This window comes from Lolium perenne, chromosome 4 (genome assembly GCF_019359855.2).
Source record: "Lolium perenne isolate Kyuss_39 chromosome 4, Kyuss_2.0, whole genome shotgun sequence".
Classification (NCBI taxonomy): domain Eukaryota; kingdom Viridiplantae; phylum Streptophyta; class Magnoliopsida; order Poales; family Poaceae; genus Lolium; species Lolium perenne.
In genome coordinates, this window is record NC_067247.2 from 335,521,192 (window position 1) to 335,540,309 (window position 19,118).

Below are 19,118 nucleotides of genomic sequence, written 5' to 3' on the forward strand. Positions count from 1 at the left end.
CGTAGCACTTAGCCTCTCGACGAAACCTCAGCCGAAACCTTCGGCACCCCATTGTAACCCGATATTTTCATAATCAAGATCAGACAGGCAGGACGTAGGGGTGTTACCTCATCGAGGGCCCTGAACCTGGGTAAATTGCTCTCCCCGCTTGTCTGTTAACCGATGTCTCGTGTCAGCCTACAGGATTCCATCAACCCTAAGCCCCAATCGGAGGGCATTGTCGAGGAGCACCCTCGTCAATTGGCGCCGTCTGTGGGAACCCCGTTGGCACAAGATCCTTCATCGGTAGATCCAACCATGTCGTCGACAGCTTCATCAACGCCATCATCATCACCGATCTTGGGAAGCCCGATTCGATTCGGTTCCTATGAGTTCACCCCGCACAGCGACTCTTCTCGCTCGACTTTTTCGGGTTTGCAAGGAAACATGGAGATGGCGTTCTGGAGCATCCACTACAACGTCAATGCAGAAGGAATCCTTCGACTGCTCGAGCCGCACGCTCTCAGGAAGCCTCCCTCATCGGTCTTTAGGCCAATCATGTCATCATCAATCGACCTCTCGGCCGGGTTGACGGATTCGACTGATTCGTCCGCACCATCGACTCCACGATCGACATCTTCAATGTCGGTCGGATCCGACAACCCCGCACCATCAGAGATGACCTCGTACTACTGTTTGAACTGCGACACAAGGCACGGATTGGGATCGAGTGACACACCGTTCATCTGTAGCGCCCAGTATTCATCGGGAGAAGACAGTGTCGATATCACCGTCAAAAAAGGTACCTGGAAAGCAGCGCACCACCAAGTTTACGCTGCCAATAACACAGGAAACGCAAGGAACGGGGGAGAAGGAGATCACACCCCACGCTCCAGCAGACGACGAAGCTTCGGAAACAGTGCCAGTAACCATGATAGCGATTACACCATCGCAGAGGAAGAATGGGTAGCTGCCCGCACGGCTGTGCAAAACAACACACCACTCCCCGTTGGAGCTTCGGTCGGAACCCTCAACGCCTTTCGTGAAATACTGGACAAGAATCGGGAGCGGCTATCTCTCGAGCAAACCACCCTCGAGAGACGCCTGTGGGCGGCAGAACGATCCAGCGAACAACGAAGAGGTTCGCGAGGAAGCGCTTCCCGAAGCAGTCAAGATGCGGGGAAACACCGATCGAGATTATCCAGGCTTTCGGAAGACGATGCTAGGGAGATAACATCAAACTTATCCAGGTCATTCATGACCACGGATACCGCGGGAATGCTGAGGCCAAAAACCGTCGAGGCAGCAACCGCTAATCTCGCGGCATACCTCGTTAACCAACAACCCGAAGGTTCTATGGTTCAGGCTCATCGGGGCGCTCTAGAAAGCCTTGCAATCCTGGGAGATAATTTGGTTCCGCGAAAAGAAAAAGCCTCACCACAAGTCGTAGGCTCAAAACACCATTCAAGGGATGCTCGAGACGAGATTACCCAAAGCAGAATCGACAAAGCCAGACGACGGCGAGCCGCGAGGGGGGATTACGACAGTGACACCTCAGAGGAAAGCGAGGAGTATGATGGAGAGCTAAGGGGGGCTGACTGCCTGAGCTACAAGATTCGAGAGACGATGCCACCCAAAAAGTTTAAACCTACCCCTACTGACGCCGCCAAGTATGATGGACAACAGGAGCCAAGATCATGGATAGATGATTACTTGCAGACGGTGATCTTACACAAGGGAAACCAGATTGCAGCGATGCAGTGTTTGCAGCTTTACCTGAAAGATTCGGCACGAGCCTGGCTGAGGGGCCTGCCGAAGGGATCTATCAAGTCATGGGATGACCTGGTGGATGCTTTTGTCGCCAACTTCCAAGCAACATACAAGAGACCAGTTGGGATCGAAGAGTTGCGGCACTGCCAGCAGAAGCCGAAAGAATCGATGCGTGCATACATCGGGAGATTCAGAAAACTCCTGAACGCCGCCGAAGATGTCTTCGTCGACAGAGCAATCGACGCCTTCAGCGACGGCATCCGACGAGAATCTTACATAGAAGAACTTGGACGCAAGAAGCCAAAGACTATAACCAAGTTAATGAAGATCGCCAACAGCTGGGCTGATGGCGAGGACAACGTGCGAAGACCACGACAGCGCAGCGACGATGAAGACGATGATCATCCGAAAAATGATTCGGGTGGTCGCAGAGATCGTCGCGAGAAGAGGAAAGACCGCAGTTACGATGACAATAACTTAGTAGCTGCTGGATATTTTGATCGGCAAGACGATCAGTATGATGACATGCGAGATGATCGGCAGGATGGCAACCGGAGCAACTCTGGGAACCGTAGCAATTACAAGCCACGACCTCAGAGGACACCGAATTTCCCTTTGCCGAACAGATAAATGCACCCTGCTATCTGCACGCATACATCGACTCCAAAGACAATAAGAAGAAATCAAGCCATTTGCTCAGAGATTGTCGACAGTTCATTGAGATGCAAAAGCTCATCCTCAGAAGCAAGCAGAAGAAGAAGACAGCAGCCGCCAAAGACCCCCCGCTCAAAGACCAGGTTCAGCAAGTTCAGCCTCACAATCCTAACGAGTCTTTTCCACCACCCCGTGGGCAGATGAGCATGATTCACAGAACCGGTGTTTCGAGAAGGGAGATGAAGAAGCTCACCCAAGAAATCAACCTGGCATAAAGTATCATGGCCAACATCCCCGAGTATATCGACTGGTCCTCTCAGAGTATCACGTTCAGCGGGGAGGACCACCCGATGACAATACCAAAGCCGGGACATGCTGCGCTAGTGGTTGAAGCGCAAATTGGAGGATTTAAGATGAGCAAAGTTTTTATGGACGGTGGAAGCGGGCTAAATCTGATATTCCTCGACACGATCAAAACCATGGGAATCACGATGAGGATGCTAGAAGAGACAGATACCTGTTTTCACGGGATCCTCCCCACGTCGCCAGCATATTCTATTGGCAAGGTTTTCCTGAATGTTGTCTTTGGTAAACCCGATAACTTCAGGAAGGAAAAAAATCGAGTTTGAAGTAGTGAATTGGGAATCACAGTACCACGCTATACTCGGAAGATCAGCTTATGCCAAGTTCATGGCTGTGCCACATTATGCATACCTCAAACTGAAAATGCCTGGGAACAATGGGATAAATATCACAGTCTATGGAAGTTTCTCACGCTCAGACAATTGCGATCGCGAGTTTCAGAAGATTGCTGCAAAGTTCGGGCTCAGACAGGAAGCTATCGACCTCCCTTCAAAATCATCGGCACGCGATGATAGGGAAGATGAACGCGTCAGAAGGATAAAGAAGAAGCCAGCTGATCTGGACACAGAAGTCACTGCAGCAAAAACGTCGGCAGCCGCTGGTACTGCAGTCACTGAAGGAAGCAAACCCCTAGCAATCACCGCTCAGAATTCTAGTGAAATCGGTGAGGCTTCCAAAACCGCGGGCGCGGTAGACAAGCTTGAAGACAAGGAGAATCCTCCTCTCGTTTAAAAGACGGCTAGTATTTCGTTTTTCTCGTTGATAGGCAGGATGCTTTCTCATCCCTTAGTTATTTGCTTACGATATTAATAAAAACTTGAGTTTCGTTTCTCTGAAGCATTGCAGTAATTCGGGTCACCCGAACCATATCATCTGAACTTCGTTTTGCATATTACGGCAAATGGAGGCGCGTTGGAAAAACATGTCTAGTAATTGCACTCTAAAGCCTCTGAAACTACGAGCGCTATGAGGCAAAACTGATGAGGATCACACCCTTTCGCTATAGATGCATCAACGAGTGCCGTAAATAGCAGGGGACATGGAAAAAATAATTTAACGACCCATGTGACATAGGCATTCCCAATGGGCCTGCCGATGATAATACCCAGGGTTTACTGAAGGCCCACTACCCGAAGAATAAGAAGACTCGGAAGCCCAAGATATTATTAAGGAAAGCTAGAGTTGTAATAGGAAGCATTATTTGTGATCTTGCGGGAGGAGCTAGAAACCTTCCCGGACTCTGTAACTTGTACAATACGAATCCCTCGGCTCCGCCTCCTATATAAGGGGGAGTCGAGGGACACAGAAAGCATCGAATCATTGTTTCTCTAACCCTAGTTTTCATATTCGTCGAGTACTTTTTCGGCTGAAACCTTCGAGATCTACTTGCCCTCTACATCCAACTAAACCCTAGTCTACAATCCGTAGGCATTGACAAGTTGATACCTTGTCAATTGGCGCCGTCTGTGGGATCTAGAGGCGATAAGGAGCTGATCTCGATGGCACGTTCAAGATCGTCGACTTCATCAGTAGCAAGCAACATCATGGACAGAGGTAAACAGATCGAAACTGGTCTCGTTGATTTTATTCCTCACCCGCCCTCCCGTTTGGATGCATATGCGTATCTGGAGGAGCCCATGAAGATGACGTTTGGAAAGTTCCATTTCCGCGTCGAGAAAGAAGGAGCGTATCGTCTCGAAGTTCCGATCTCGTCGGGATTATCGGCGGTTGGTCCTAATTTCTTAAACTCAGAGTCAACCGACAAGGAGATTTCGTCGCCACGCTACATCGGTAGCAGGGCAAGCGAAAAACTTGCCAAGATCTTCAGCGACATGTCCTTCGAGTCACTGGCGGACTCCTATATAAGCGATGATTCAAGCGACACCGATAGCTTTGACTTCATCGACAAATCCATCTCTATTGGGAAGGTCTTCACCAATCTCTATGATGGTGCCACCAAACCAAGCAAAGCGAAAACTCCAAAATATCACCAAGTTTATGCCATTGGAGAAGCAAGTCGTGATCAAGAGGAAACATCAGAGGCTTTCGACGATTTGGGAAACCCCTATGTCGATCCCTCAGATCTAAGGAGAGGTTTGGGCACTAAATATGTCGGGCCCACACCACGTGCCAGAGTTCAACTTCCACAAGCAGCCTGGGATAGAGCTGCGAAAGCTTTGGATGGCTCTGAACCAATGGAGACAACTGCTACAGTCGAAGAACTGCAAGCTTATCAATATAGACTCGCCCGAGCTGGAAGAGAGTTGGAAAAACAGACAGCTGCTTTGAACAGAAGAAGGGAGGCAGCTTCCGCATCAAGCAGGCGACGAGCGGAATTAAGTCGACACTCAGAAACTTCGGGAGATAGTCACAGAGAAGCTCGGAGGAGAGCAAGATCTCGGCTGCAAAATATACCGGAAGCTGAAAGAGAGACTCTAATCCAAAACCTCGACATGTCCTTTATGTCAATCGACACAAGGGGGAATATTATCCCAAAAACACCGGAAGCAGGATACATGGCGACACAAGCTTTCATCTTAGCGTCCAGGCCACCTCCCGGAGATCCAAGAGAAGCATTGTACAACATGGCCATGGCAGGATGTGGAGACATGGGAGCAGCATTCACAGCCACACCTCCCGAAGGAACTGCAAGGCAAAATAGTCCGAGACCTACCGCAGCAGTGCAAGATCCACCAAGAGCAAGTGGAGCCAGGGACACAACAACTCAGGCCAGAGTTGATAGAGCGCGACAAGAAAGAAGGGAACGTCGGCATTCACCAGAACTTGCTGAAGAGGAAATGTGTGGACTTCCATGTTTCACACGATGGGTCCGAAAAACTCGAGTTCCATCAGGATTCAAGCTACCCGATAGTTTCAAGAAATTCGATGGCCTGCAAGACCCCGAGGATTGGCTTGTGGATTACCTCGAGACAGTAAAATTGATAGGCGGGACCAGAGCGACAGCCATGCAAAGCATCCAGATACATCTGAGCGGAGCCGCCAGATCATGGATAAAAAAGCTTCCCCCAGGTTCCATCGACAGTTGGGAAAGTTTCGAGGACGTGTTTATCAAGAATTTCCGGTCAACCTGCAAGAAACCTGCGACACTAGAGGAGTTGAGGTCATGTCGACAAAAGCATGATGAATCAATGAGGAAGTACATTCAAAGGTGGAACATCATCAAAAACTCGGCAGAAAATATATCTGACGAAAGAGCGATAGATGCATTTGTTGCAGGAGTTCGATGAGGAGATTTCGTGGAGGACTTGGGGAGGACAAACCCAAGAACAGTATCATCTTTAATGGAGATAGCAAACAGATGGGCAGATGGCGAAGATGCGGTACATAACAAACGACATAGGTCCCCAGAGGAAGATCGCAGTCGAAATTTTCAAAATAGACGTCGATTCCCCCGTCAATTTTCAAGCTACGATGCACCTGGCCAAATATCGGCTGGCTTTCGAGGAAACAATGAAGGAAGCAGTAGAGATGACTACCAGAGAAGTAATGCACAGCAAGGCGACAATAGAGATAACAGGCAAAATAGCGGGCCAAGGTTCCAGAGACCTTTTGTGTCTCCCGAAGAGATGATGAACGGGCCGTGTCAGATGCATTTCTTTCTCGATAACAATGGAAAAAGACAGTCGGGACACTTGCAAAAGGATTGCCGAAATTTCCAGGCAATGCTAAGATGGGCAGGACATGCAAATGCTCAGGCAGCACACAGAAACCCTCAAGGACCTAGGAGTGAGATTCACTTGCCACCTCCTCCCGCGGTTACTGACGAAAATCGACATCAACTCAGAATAGCGGCAGCACCTGCTCCACCGCCCTACGTCGATCCTAACTCTAACGGAGCGGTCTCGATGATTCAGAAAGGCAGGCCATCCAATAGAGCTCAGAAAGTAATCTCGCGACAGGTGTTTATGGCAGAGAAGATGCCACCACCAACAGTCGAGTACCTTAACTGGTCAGGGCAAGATATCGGCTTCACAATAGCTGATCATCCACAGCAAGTTCCTCGACCAGGGCAGTCAACATTAATCTTACCAGCAGTAATTGCGGGATTCGATGTATCTCGAGTATTCATAGATGGCGGCAGCAGTCTAAACCTTATGTACGCAGATACGCTAAGGAAGATGAATATTTCCCTCGCAAATTTGAAACCAACCGACACACGTTTCCACGGCATCACACCAGAAAAGCCAAGTTACCCACTGGGGAAGATCAATCTCGACGTTCAGTTTGGGACCCGAGAAAACTACAGGATAGAGAGGTTGGAATTCGAAGTTGTGGATTTCCCGTCGCAGTATCACGCTTTGTTGGGGCGACCAGCATATGCTAGGTTTATGGCGGTACCACATTACACGTACTTGCTTTGGAGGTTACCTGGACCTAAGGGACCAATCACAGTCAAAGGAAGCTTCGCGCTAGCCGATAAATGCGACAAAGATTTTCATCGACTATCAGAAACTTTCGGGATGCAGGCAGAGTACGCAGCGTCAAGGCTCATGACTGATTATGATGTGCTGCCAGACGTAGGGAGGCCCAACAAGGAATCAACATTCAATACAGCAAAAGATTCTAAGGAAGTGCAGATTCACCCGACAGATCCGAAGAAAACGACGTCCATCGCAACAAACATGGACCTCGCATAGGAAAGCGCGCTCGTCGAGTTCCTCCGTGAGCACTGGAAAATCTTCGCATGGTGTCCAGCTGACATGCCAGGAGTACCCAGGGAACTTGCCGAGCACCACCTAAACTTGGATCCTATTGCGAGACCAATCAAGCAACCTTTGCGGCGTTTTTCGGAACCAAACCGCAAAGCTATCCTGTCAGAAATTGATCGACTTAGAGAAGCTGGTTTCATCAAAGAGATATCTACTGAGGCCACTTGGGTAGCTAACCCAGTGATGGTGCCGAAGAAAAACACGAAAGTCCTTCACATGTGTGTCGACTTCACGTGCCTCAATAAACATTGTCCAAAGGATCACTTTCCCCTCCCAAGGATCGATCAGATTATCGACTCCACGGCAGGATGTGAACGTCTTTCCTTCTTGGACGCATATTCTGGTTACAATCAGATCAGATTAAAAGAAGACGACGAAGCTAAAACAGCGTTCATCACACCGTACGGCGTATTTTGTTACAAAACAATGCCCTTCGGGTTGAAAAACGCGGGAGCAACATATCAGCGGATGATGCAGAAGTGCCTAGCAACACAGATTGGGAAAAATGTACAAGTGTACATCGACGACGTCGTCATCACATCAAAAAAGGGAGCAACACTAATCGAGGACTTGAAAGAAACTTTCGACAACCTCGACAAATTTTGTCTCAAGTTGAATCCGACGAAATGTTCTTTCGGCGTCCCTGCAGGAGAACTTCTCGGGTTCCTAGTTTCAGCAAGAGGGATTGAAGCAAATCCCGAAAAAATCCAAGCTATCGTAACAATGAGGAAGCCAACAAAGTTGAAGGAAATACAGCAGTTAACTGGGCGAGTCGCAGCTTTAAGCAGATTCATCGCCAGGCTGGGAGAAAAGGCGCTACCATTCTACGCCTTAATCAAACAAGGAGAGAAGTTCCAGTGGAACGAAGAGGCAGATAGGGCCTTCGAGGACCTTAAACGGAAAATTTCAACACCACCAATTCTAGTGGCGCCAAAAGAGAAAGAACCGCTCATGTTATATATTGCGGCTACACATCAGGTGGTCAGCACGGCACTAGTTGTCGAAAGAGAAGAAGAAGGAAAACTCCATGGAGTGCAGAGGCCAGTATATTTTATCAGCGAAGTATTATCGCCTTCAAAACAGAGGTACCCGCAGTACCAAAAGCTAGCATATGGAGTATTCACAACCGCAAGAAAATTGTGTCACTATTTTTCGGCGCATCCGATAATAGTGGTCAATGAGGCGCCTTTATCCAACATACTCAATAATCCAGAAGCTACAGGCCGTGTCTCCCTTTGGGGAATAGAACTTTCTCCTCGGGACATCACCGTATGAAAAAAGAAAGGCAATAAAGTCACAAATTCTACCAGACTTCATCGCAGAGTGGATGGAGTTGCAAAACACAGGACCTCCGAATTTATCGAGAACCTGGACTATGAACTTCGACGGGTCCAAAAGGTTAGAAGGAGCTGGAGCAGGGGTAATACTCATATCACCTGAAGGCGACAAATTGAAATACGTCCTGCGGATGACGTTCCCAAACGCATCTAATAATGAGGCAGAATATGAAGCCCTTATACATGGGATGAAAATGGCGAAAGCCTGTGGCGCAACTCGACTAAAAATATTTGGCGACTCACAATTGGTAGCTCAGCAAGTCATGAACCAATGTGATGCGGTCAATGATAGCATGGTGGCGTACAAAGAAATGTATAATGAGCTGGAGAAGCTGTTTGACGGATGCGAAGTAAACCATATCAGTAGGCTAAGCAATGATGAAGCCGATGTTCTTGCAAACATCGGGTCGCAGTGCCTCGCAATTCCCCCAGGTGTGTTCTGGGAAGAAATAACAGAGAGGTCCACGAAGCCAAAGAAATTAACAAAGAAAGAGAAGAGTGAGAAACCCTCAGGGGCTGTGAAAGAAGCATTGGAAGAAGAAGACGAGGAACAAGATCTAGTACTGATGGTACAAATCCCATGGATGCAAGCATACATATCATACATCCTAAGAAAGACAATACCCGATGATCCAGTTGAAGCAAGGCGAGTTATTAGGCGATCCAAAGCTTTCACGGTGGTCAAAGGGGAGTTGTACAAACGCAGTATCTCGGGTGTGTTACAAAGGTGCGTCACACCCGAAGAAGGAAGGATCATTCTGAAGGACGTACACGAAGGAGTATGTGGCCACCACGCGAGCAGTCGAGCTATTGCAGCCAAAGTTTTTCGAGCAGGATTTTACTGGTTGACAGCAATTGAGGACGCGAAGGAGATAGTGCGAACTTGCGACGCATGTCAGAGATTTGCCGCAAAACCTCATTCTAAGGCAGCAGAATTAATGCCAATACCCTTATCTTGGCCTTTTGCTCAATGGGGTCTCGATATGGTGGGAAAATTACATAAAGCTTCGCCAGGAGGATACGAGTACATGTTGGTTGTTGTTGACAAATTCACCAAGTGGATAGAAGCAAAGCCGATAAATTCACCAGATGCAGCATCAGCAATAAAGTTCGTGAAGGGCATCGTTTTTCGATTTGGAGTACCTCACAGCATCGTCACAGACAATGGCAGCAACTTTACGTCAAAGGAGTTCAAGGCGTACTGTGCAGAGGTAGGCATCAAATTGCACTTCGCGTCAGTTGCACATCCTCAAACCAATGGTTAAGTCGAAAAATCCAATGGCATCATCTGCAATGGCATCAAGAAACGCTTGTTAGGACCACTGGAAAAAGCTCGACATACCTGGCCAGAAGAGTTACCAAGTGTGTTATGGAGCATCCGAACAACACCAAATACAGCAACACAGGAGACCCCATTCTTCCTAGTCCACGGAGCAGGCAAAGATCGCCGATAGAAATAGAGCACGACTCCCCCAGAGTCACAGAATACAACGAAGAAGTTTCCAGGAAAGCTTTGGAAGACGACGTCGACGCACTCGACGAAGCTCGAGACGAAATATTGTCAAGGGTAACTAAATATCAGCAGGACCTGAAAAACTACCACAGTCGACGTTTGCGACCAAGATCCTTTCAAGTTGGAGACCTAGTTTTGCGACTCAATCAAGAGCGTACTGAAAAACTCGAGTCACCATGGCTTGGCCCTTACGTCATTACGGAAGTAATCGAAGGAGGAGCGTACATGATAAAAGACAAGAAGACAGGGGTTCCCGAGAAAAACCCCTGGAACGTGGCACAGCTAAGGCGTTTTTACGCTTAGTGTCAAAATATAGTCCTCCTTGCAAAAATACAATGTACTGAAACGCCCGCAAGTTTTCAGACGCACTCTTTTCCTTTTTCGGGGCACCGAGTGGGGCCGAGAAAGGTTTTTAATGAGGCGGGCTCGCGGTGCTGCAACATAATAAAGATAGTGGAGATATACTTCCTATTCTTCGACACGCTCGGGGGCTCAATGCCTTCAAGTTACAAAATATATACAATATAGATAAACTAGACTTACCGAAATATTTCGCCTTGGTACAAGAATACCTCGCCAAATAGAATATCGGAAGCTAACAACTGTAAATATAGCGCACTTGTCAAAATATTATTGCTTTGGTCTGAAAACCTCGCAACAAGAATATAGAATGTCACCACCAAGACACTCGGGGGCTCATGCCCATTGATAGCAAAATATATATACCTTCTTGCAATAAGAGAAAAATCTTCGGGATAACAAAATAGTACAAGCTCTAGCCAAAGGCTCGGGGGCTAGACGATCAAAAATAGAACTTACAGAGTTGACAGCTCTACAACATAGACCATGTTTACAAAGACGTATCAATGGTGAAACTACAGCAAGAAAAAAGGGAAAAACCCTCAATGGATACCTAGCACATGGTCTATGGTTATTCGTTCATTGGAAGGACGAGTACTGTGCTCGGCATAGCTACCCTTCACGAAGAACTCAGCATCCATCCGAAGAAGTTCATCCATCATATCTTCGGCTACAGGAGTCACCAGATCATCAATCTTGCTCATGTTTCTCTTTTTCTTCAACATTTTAGTCAAGCACGTGGGAACAATTTGATTCATAGGCAATTTTGGATAGCAAATCTTTATCATCATCATAGCAAATCTTGCGCCAGCAGAAAGTTGAGCCCGCACAAAGCCATGGATTCGAGGAGCATCTCGAAATTTTTCCATTAATGCAGGAAGAGTTTCTGGCATCTTGTTGCGAGGGAACATGGTCCCATAAACTAAAAATAAAGTCAAGTCAAGGAAGTCACGGACCTGAGCCGCGCGATCTTGGAATCTGACAATTTGGCGGGTACGCTCAGGAGTAACCCAAAAGTTAGAACCATGCTGTGTAGCCAGTCTAAGCAAAACATTGGCTCGAGCTTCAACACGTTGATCTTCGGCAGCAGTATCCAAAAATGAGCCTGGTACAACAAATAAATTGATAAGGAAAAATAGCAAATATAACACCCAGCATGGTTATGAACAAGAAACGTACCTGTCATGTCCAAGTCAAGGCGATCATTAGCTGAAGCATATAATTTTCTCGACAGGAAGAGTAGGTAGCCTCGGCAACAAAGCAAAGATCCCGTGCAGCAATGGCTTCTTTTGCTTGTTGAAGGGCAATTTTTTCTCTCTCGGATGCTTGTCGAGATTGTTCCATCATCGCAAGAGTTTGTTTCTTCATGGATTGAAGTTGCTGGCGCAATTCTTGCAAATCTTGCGACAAATGTTGTCTTGAAGAACCTTCGATGAGGTTATCATTGACTAGTGTTCTCTTCGAGAAGGAGGAAGCAGGAGAAGTATCGGCAGAATAAGGCTTGACAGAGTAGTTATCAAATATCAACTGGAAAAGAAAACACCAATATCAAAGGATTGCACAAGACAGAATTCCATTGATCTTCAAGAAATTTACATGGATATTACAGAAGGAGTTCTTCAAAAGGACTACTAAGGAAACCATCGCCAAAGCTAATATGGCGACAATAGCTAAAGAAACAGGAAAAATAAAAAGAAGGGGCATTCAACTAGACCTCCGGCTTTGATGAGCTAGGAGTTGAAGATGGCTTGATCCCGAGATAGGACAGGATTTTCTTCGTGTTGGGCTTTGCCGCCTTGATCAACGATCGCCATTTTGTCTGCTCTATCTGTTCTGTGTCGCCTACTTTCGCCCAGTTGATAGTTTGTTGGCTATCAGCGACCAAGGCAACAGTGCTTTCAACATCAATCTTCATGTTCTCCTGGCGCATCTTCAGTCCAAGATCTTCTGGTGGATTAAAGCACTTGGCAAGAGCAAGGAAAGTTGCGGGTTCCTCTTTCTTCGGGAAGAAATAGGGGAAGAGTCGCGACAACCCTGCTTTAGCTTGATCAATGCCCTCGCGTGCTTCTGTTCCATGAAACTCAAGGAACGAAATGGCGTCAAGAAGAGGATCGTTGTTGGGATCTTCAAGTTCAAATTCTTGAGATGTTTTATCTGTCAAGATAAAAACTTATTGATCAACAAACGAGTGAAAGAAAGAAAGTCGAAAGGATGCGAAGTGGTTCAGATACTTACTGACAAAGCGACGGTTTTGCGATCTTACGCGCTTAATGATCGCTTCCTCGCGAGCAGATTGTGCGGCTATATGCTCGCTCAGCAAAGTCTCGGCATCGTGAAGTCTCTTCAAAAGATCTTCGACACCAGCAGCATCGGCCTTGGCCTTGTCAGCCTCTGCTCTAGCTTGGATAGCATCTGATTCGGCCTTCTTACGAGCCTCTTCACTTTGCTCTAAATTTTGAGCAAGTGTATTGGCACGTTCGTTAACCTCCGCCAGTTTTTCTGCCAAGAAAGTTAAATTTAGTTAAAAACATCGACAACAAAGGAGTAAGAAGGCAAGGGCAAAAATAAGCAGCAAGGCATTACCTTCAGTCTTACTTGCATACTCACGATACCCAATGAATTGGGCACCGATGCGAATAAGCTCTTTGATCATAGGCTGTCAAAGAAGGACAAAGAAAAAATGTCGATATGGGAAAAATATGATGGCACAAAGAAGCAAACAGAAGAAATATAGACAGTGACAAGAAAATTAAGAACTTACATCATCCAAGAGAGGGTTAGAGGAGCTACTCAATTGGAGAGTAGGCTCCGGGATTGTTTCAATCCTTGCCCTTTTTGGTGAAGGGACAAGGGGGCTTGAAGGAGGAGTAGAAGCGCCGACGTTTTGTTGAGGAGGCGAGGATTCCTCTCCTTCAACTGGCGTCTCCGAAACAACTAGAGTATGTGACGTACTCGTTCGAGCAGCCACATCAAAAGCTGGTACTTCTTCCTCATCATCACTGCGATTAAATGTTGGCAGCATAAAAAGCAAGATAGAGAAAAATCTTCGAGTACAAAAAAAAAGAGGTGACTTACGAACTGATGAGGGCCTCAAGGTATGGATCATAAGCTGCCTTCTGATGTGAAGGAACAGCTTCTTCGGCTTTGGAGGTGCCGGAATCTTCGACATCACTCCTTTTCCTTTTGTTCTTTGGAGAAACAGCAGGAGGAGGAGATTGTGCTGACGCAGTATCTTCAGAGGCAGCCTCCTTTTCAACAGATCCCGCAGATTTTTGAGAATCTGCGGGTTCATTCTCAAAAGAGGGGGCATCTTGGTTGTCATCGGTGACAACGGCCCTTTCCTCGACTTCTCTACCTTCAGGAAGGGGAGGAAGCGAGACAAGATTTGGATGGTTCTATATAAAAACAGGGGAAGATGTCAAAAACAAAAAAAGGAGTTACAAAAATATAGCAAGGCAATAACAAATCAATCGACAAAGTTTACCTTGGGAAGCGCATTGGTGGCGCTGTACGGTTTTACACGACAAGAAGAAGGGACAGAATCTTTTTTACTGAGAGAGGAGATTTTTCGGACAAGCTTTTCTAAATCCTTGACCTCCAAATCCGCTGACAACCGATCTACGTCCTCGTCGCCAGCATACTTCCAGAGAGGGTATTTGCGAGCCTGAAGAGGCTGCACTCTGGTTCGAAGAAAATACGCTGTAATTTGGATACCTGACAATTCTTTGCCGCGAGTATTTTGCAACTCATGGATGCGAGTCATCAAGGCCTCTGTCGATGTTCTTTCTTCCTCGGTAGCCTCTGCATCCCAGGAGCGGCGGTGAAGGATTTTTTTGGCACCATCGAAAGGAGGGATGTTGTCTTCAGCGCATCCATGGTTCTCCTCCTGGATATACAACCACTTCTTGCGCCACCCTTGAACTGAGTCAGGGAGTTTGACATCGAAGTAATCGACTGTGGGGCGAACAGAAATAACAACGCCACCTATATTATAGGCGACGTTGGGGGAGCCATTGCGGCGACAAAAGAAAATGCGCTTCCATAGCGCCCAATTAGGCTGGACGCCAAGGAAGGCCTCACAGAGGGTGATGAAAATAGAGATATGGAGGACTGAGTTGGGTGTGAGGTGGTGAAGTTGAAGACCATAAACAAAAAGCAATCCACGGAGAAAAGGATGAATGGGGGCGGAAAGACCGCGGATGAGATGGTCGACGAAACTTACCCGATACCCCATTGGAGGGGTGGGGTAGCTTTCTTCACTAGGGAAGCACAGCGCTTTGGGCTTCTTGCTAATCTCTAGCTTCTTCAAGAGATTGATGTCCTGAGAGGAAATTTTGGACCTTTCCCACTCCGCGCTTCCCAGATCTACGGCAGCCATTGACAATTCAGGCGTGCTGCGCTTGATCAACCGACGCGGTGGCATCAACAATGGCGCAGGAATGCAGCTTGGAGAAGATGAGCTCAGGAAGTTGTGGGGCGCAGGCGGAGGTTTTGTAAAGAAGAGCAGGAGAGCGGCGCGAGCGGAAGTGCTCGAGGAAGAAGAAGGAGATCTTATATAGAGGTGCGGCGAAGCGGCGGACCGTTGGATGGAAAAAATGTGTGACAGATGATAACCACGTGGAAACAAGGGTAAAAAAGTATTTTAACACTGGAGAAGTTACGGTACGTGCGCCAGGAAAAGCGGAGGACGTGTGTCCCCCACTTACACGACGTGTCAAGATAATGGATAATTTGGGCCCGCAAGGCAGTGGGAGAAAACTTCTCGCCATTTTCGGATTTGCAATCGTGGCTATCGTCAGTAATAACGTCACCTTGTCAGAGATAAAAATTCGACTCAACTGCGGCATAACAAGGCGACATGGAAAAAATATCGGAGAGCCTTTGATCAAATACAAGTTTTTGATCAAATGCTCGGGGGCTACTTTGAAAAAATGAAAAGATCAAGAAAGACAAAATAGAAACGGCATGAGCCTATGATCAAATACAAATATTTGTTCATAGCCTCGGGGACTACTCCCATCGGGAGCGCTGTTCGCGCACCCGAGAAATTATAAAAACTTCGGGAGAGAAAGAAAATATAGCGGCATAAGGCGTGGAGCCTACAACCAAGAACAAGTCCTTGATTGTGTTCTCGGGGGCTACTCCCATCGGGAACGCTGTTCGCGTGCCCGATGAAATTATAAAAAATAAAGAAAGAATGGAAAAATGAAAGATAGAAGAGCAAAAGAGTATATTTCGAGTTATAAATAACTCTGCATATACTCCCATCGGGAAGAGCAACATAAGTCATCTTTGACTCAATACAATGTGCCATTCCAACAGCCGAATAAGCACTCGACAATATATTCTCAGAACGCCAAAGTTGCGATCAATTTCTGAATGCCGCAAAACTTTGCGAAGGTAAGACCCCAGATCCGTTTTGTGAGGCGTGGCGCCGTCTCTGACGTCGGTTTGCTACTTTTATCCGTATCAACAGATACGAAGAAAAATCCTAACAGACGCGTTAGGTACCCGATAAATATAACTGGGACTCGACAGAATGGTAAGACCTTAAGCGGCACCTGTCGAAGTTTACACCAGTATCCCGAGATCATGTCCAGGGACGTGATTTTGAAGTAGGTTTTTGCGGATTGCCACTAGAGCAGTTAACTAGTACCTGATCCGTCAGATGAACTAGCCCCAAATACCATTATCCCTGCAAAATATAGAAATTTATGTGAAGAAATATAGAAAGGTTTTAAGTTGTCAAGTAAAAATAAACAGCGGAGATTTTCCCTGACTCTACGATTCAAGTAAAATCTCGGGGGCTACTGACATAGGCATTCCCAATGGGCCTGCCGATGATAGTACCCGGGGTTTACTGAAGGCCCACTACCCGAAGAATAAGAAGACTCGGAAGCCCAAGATATTATTAAGGAAAGCTAGAGTTGTAATAGGAAGCATTATTTGTGATCTTACGGGAGGAGCTAGAAACCTTCCCGGACTCTGTAACTTGTACAATACGAATCCCTCGGCTCCGCCTCCTATATAAGGGGGAGTCGAGGGACACAGAAAGCATCGAATCATTGTTTCTCAAACCCTAGTTTTCATATTCGTCGAGTACTTTTTCGGCTGAAACCTTCGAGATCTACTTGCCCTCTACATCCAACTAAACCCTAGTCTACAATCCGTAGGCATTGACAAGTTGATACCTTGTCACCATGCTCGGTACTTTACTTATGGAAGTGTCAAAGAGCGACGGAGTCATCGGCAAAGCTGGTGCTCCCAATATATTCGGGAGCTGCTGTCAAGACATACATCGGTTGAAGGCAAAGTTGCACATGCAACGGGTTTAGCAAGACCCGCAACACGAGCTGATCACTCGAAATAATTTGCTGACCAACGAGTATACATACATTTTCACGAGCAATTGAGATTTGCTCCTTCAAAATTTACCAACGGCATTAGCATGATAACAAGGCATTTACATGCAGTTTAAACATAAAACAACCTTTTCGAATAACTAAAAGATTCTTCTCTACAGTACAAGAATAACCCTGAACTACTCTTGTGGAGTTTCTCTTTCTTCAGGTGTCTTCGAGTCCTGTTCAAGTTTGTCGACAATTATATTGGCAGACAGCATCACCTTCGGGTACAGAAGTTCTAAATCACCTGTCGCCTTGGCAATTGAAAGCAAATTCGCAGAAGGATAACGTGCTAGAACAAGGGATAGTGTAAATGAGGCCCCTGCAAAAACTTGAGTGCGAACCAAGTCTCGGATCTTCCTGGTATTGCTAAACTCTGACATCAAAGTCAACAACGTGGGAGGAACTGCATTCAGAGGCAACATTGTCTTCCAGATCACTCTCAGTGCTTTGTAAACCTTGTCAAAGAAACGATGTACTTGTTGAACCCGGTCCTGGAACTTGGCAACAGTCAAAGCTTTTGCTTGTTCCCTCCAGAACACTTCATCTACCGATGATAGTTGGGTCAATGCATGTACACGTTCTTGTATGCGCTTGTTTTCTTCAGCCTTGTTCAGAGCTATGACTAGCAAAAGAACCAGCGGATGATGAGAAAGTGCATTTCAAGAAAGAGATAAATTAAGCAAGAGGGTCGGGGCACTTACAGTTCAAACTTTCACCAGCCTTGTGCAATTCAGTCAGCGTGTAGCGCTCAGTGTCAGCCGCAAGCTCGTTCTTCTTATTGACAATGGCAGCTAGGGCATAAGTATTGCGCATGTCCCTTTCCATCTGCAAGACCCGATCCCTCATACGCTGGAGCCGATCACTTTCAGGAAGGGCACTCGAAGAATCATCAGCAAAGGAAGGCACGGGATAAACCTGCAAAAATTGTTCAAAGGTGCGATGGATTACATAGAGTCAGCACGGAAAAATTACTCCCATCGGGAGCGTGCGAATACAATTATTATAGCAAAGGATATGGTGGCAACATTGCCAACATGAAATTCATTACAACCGCATGAGTTTCGTAAACAAGACATTGTTCGATCAAGCTAAATTACAAGGTTCAGGGGGCTTGGGTTTGATTTGATAAACTAGGGCCAGCCGATGTCTTTTTTGTCTCAACCAACTCAAGGAGCTGGCGAGCGCATATAAGAGCCGAGGCTTTGAAAGCACCCAGGTCAACGAATTTTCCGTCGGGTTTCTTTGGCAGCTCTTTGGACATCTCTTTCAATGTTTTCCTTGAAGCCGTGACCCATCATAAGTTGGAAGGCTAGGAGGGCGCCGTAGGTACGTGAAGTACGTTTGAATACCTCGATAACCTCCATGGTGTTGACAGTAAAAGCGTCGATCAGTTGGCCAAGAGTCTTGTCCTGGCTGATCTTGGGAAAGATCATCGAGTGGTTCCGCGCCATGGCTCCCTTCCCCTTTTGAAGAAGATCTTGGGCAAGCTGATGAGACGCGAGTGTCATTGATAGAGCGTTTGAAGGAGAATTGTTCGGGACCTTTTCCAGAGCCTCGACAGGGATGTCAGCAGCCCCTGAGAAGAATAAAAGCATGAAGAAGACATTAATACAAGAACCAATGATTGCAAAAGCAATAATCAACAGGGATGCAAAAGGAGCATTACTGAGCAAATCCAGGGAGGACTGGCGAAGAAGTTCATCCTTCTCCAACGCCTGAGCCTCGGCAGTGAGCTTGGCTGCCTCTTCATCCTTCAGCTTCTGCTTCAGCTCCTTGAGCTCCTCTTTCAAAGTGTCAATCTCTGTGTGAGCTTCGGCAGCAATTTTAATTGCGCCTTCCAATTTTGAGGAAGAGGACTCGACCTTCTTCTGCAGCTGAGCCTTGTCAACCTCCAAGGAAGCATAGTGGGAGGCGAAAGATTCCAAGGAGGATATCACGGCTCGCATGTCCTTGAAGATAAAGGGAAAAGTTTTATCGGATGATGTTTGCAAGGCCTATTCGAGAG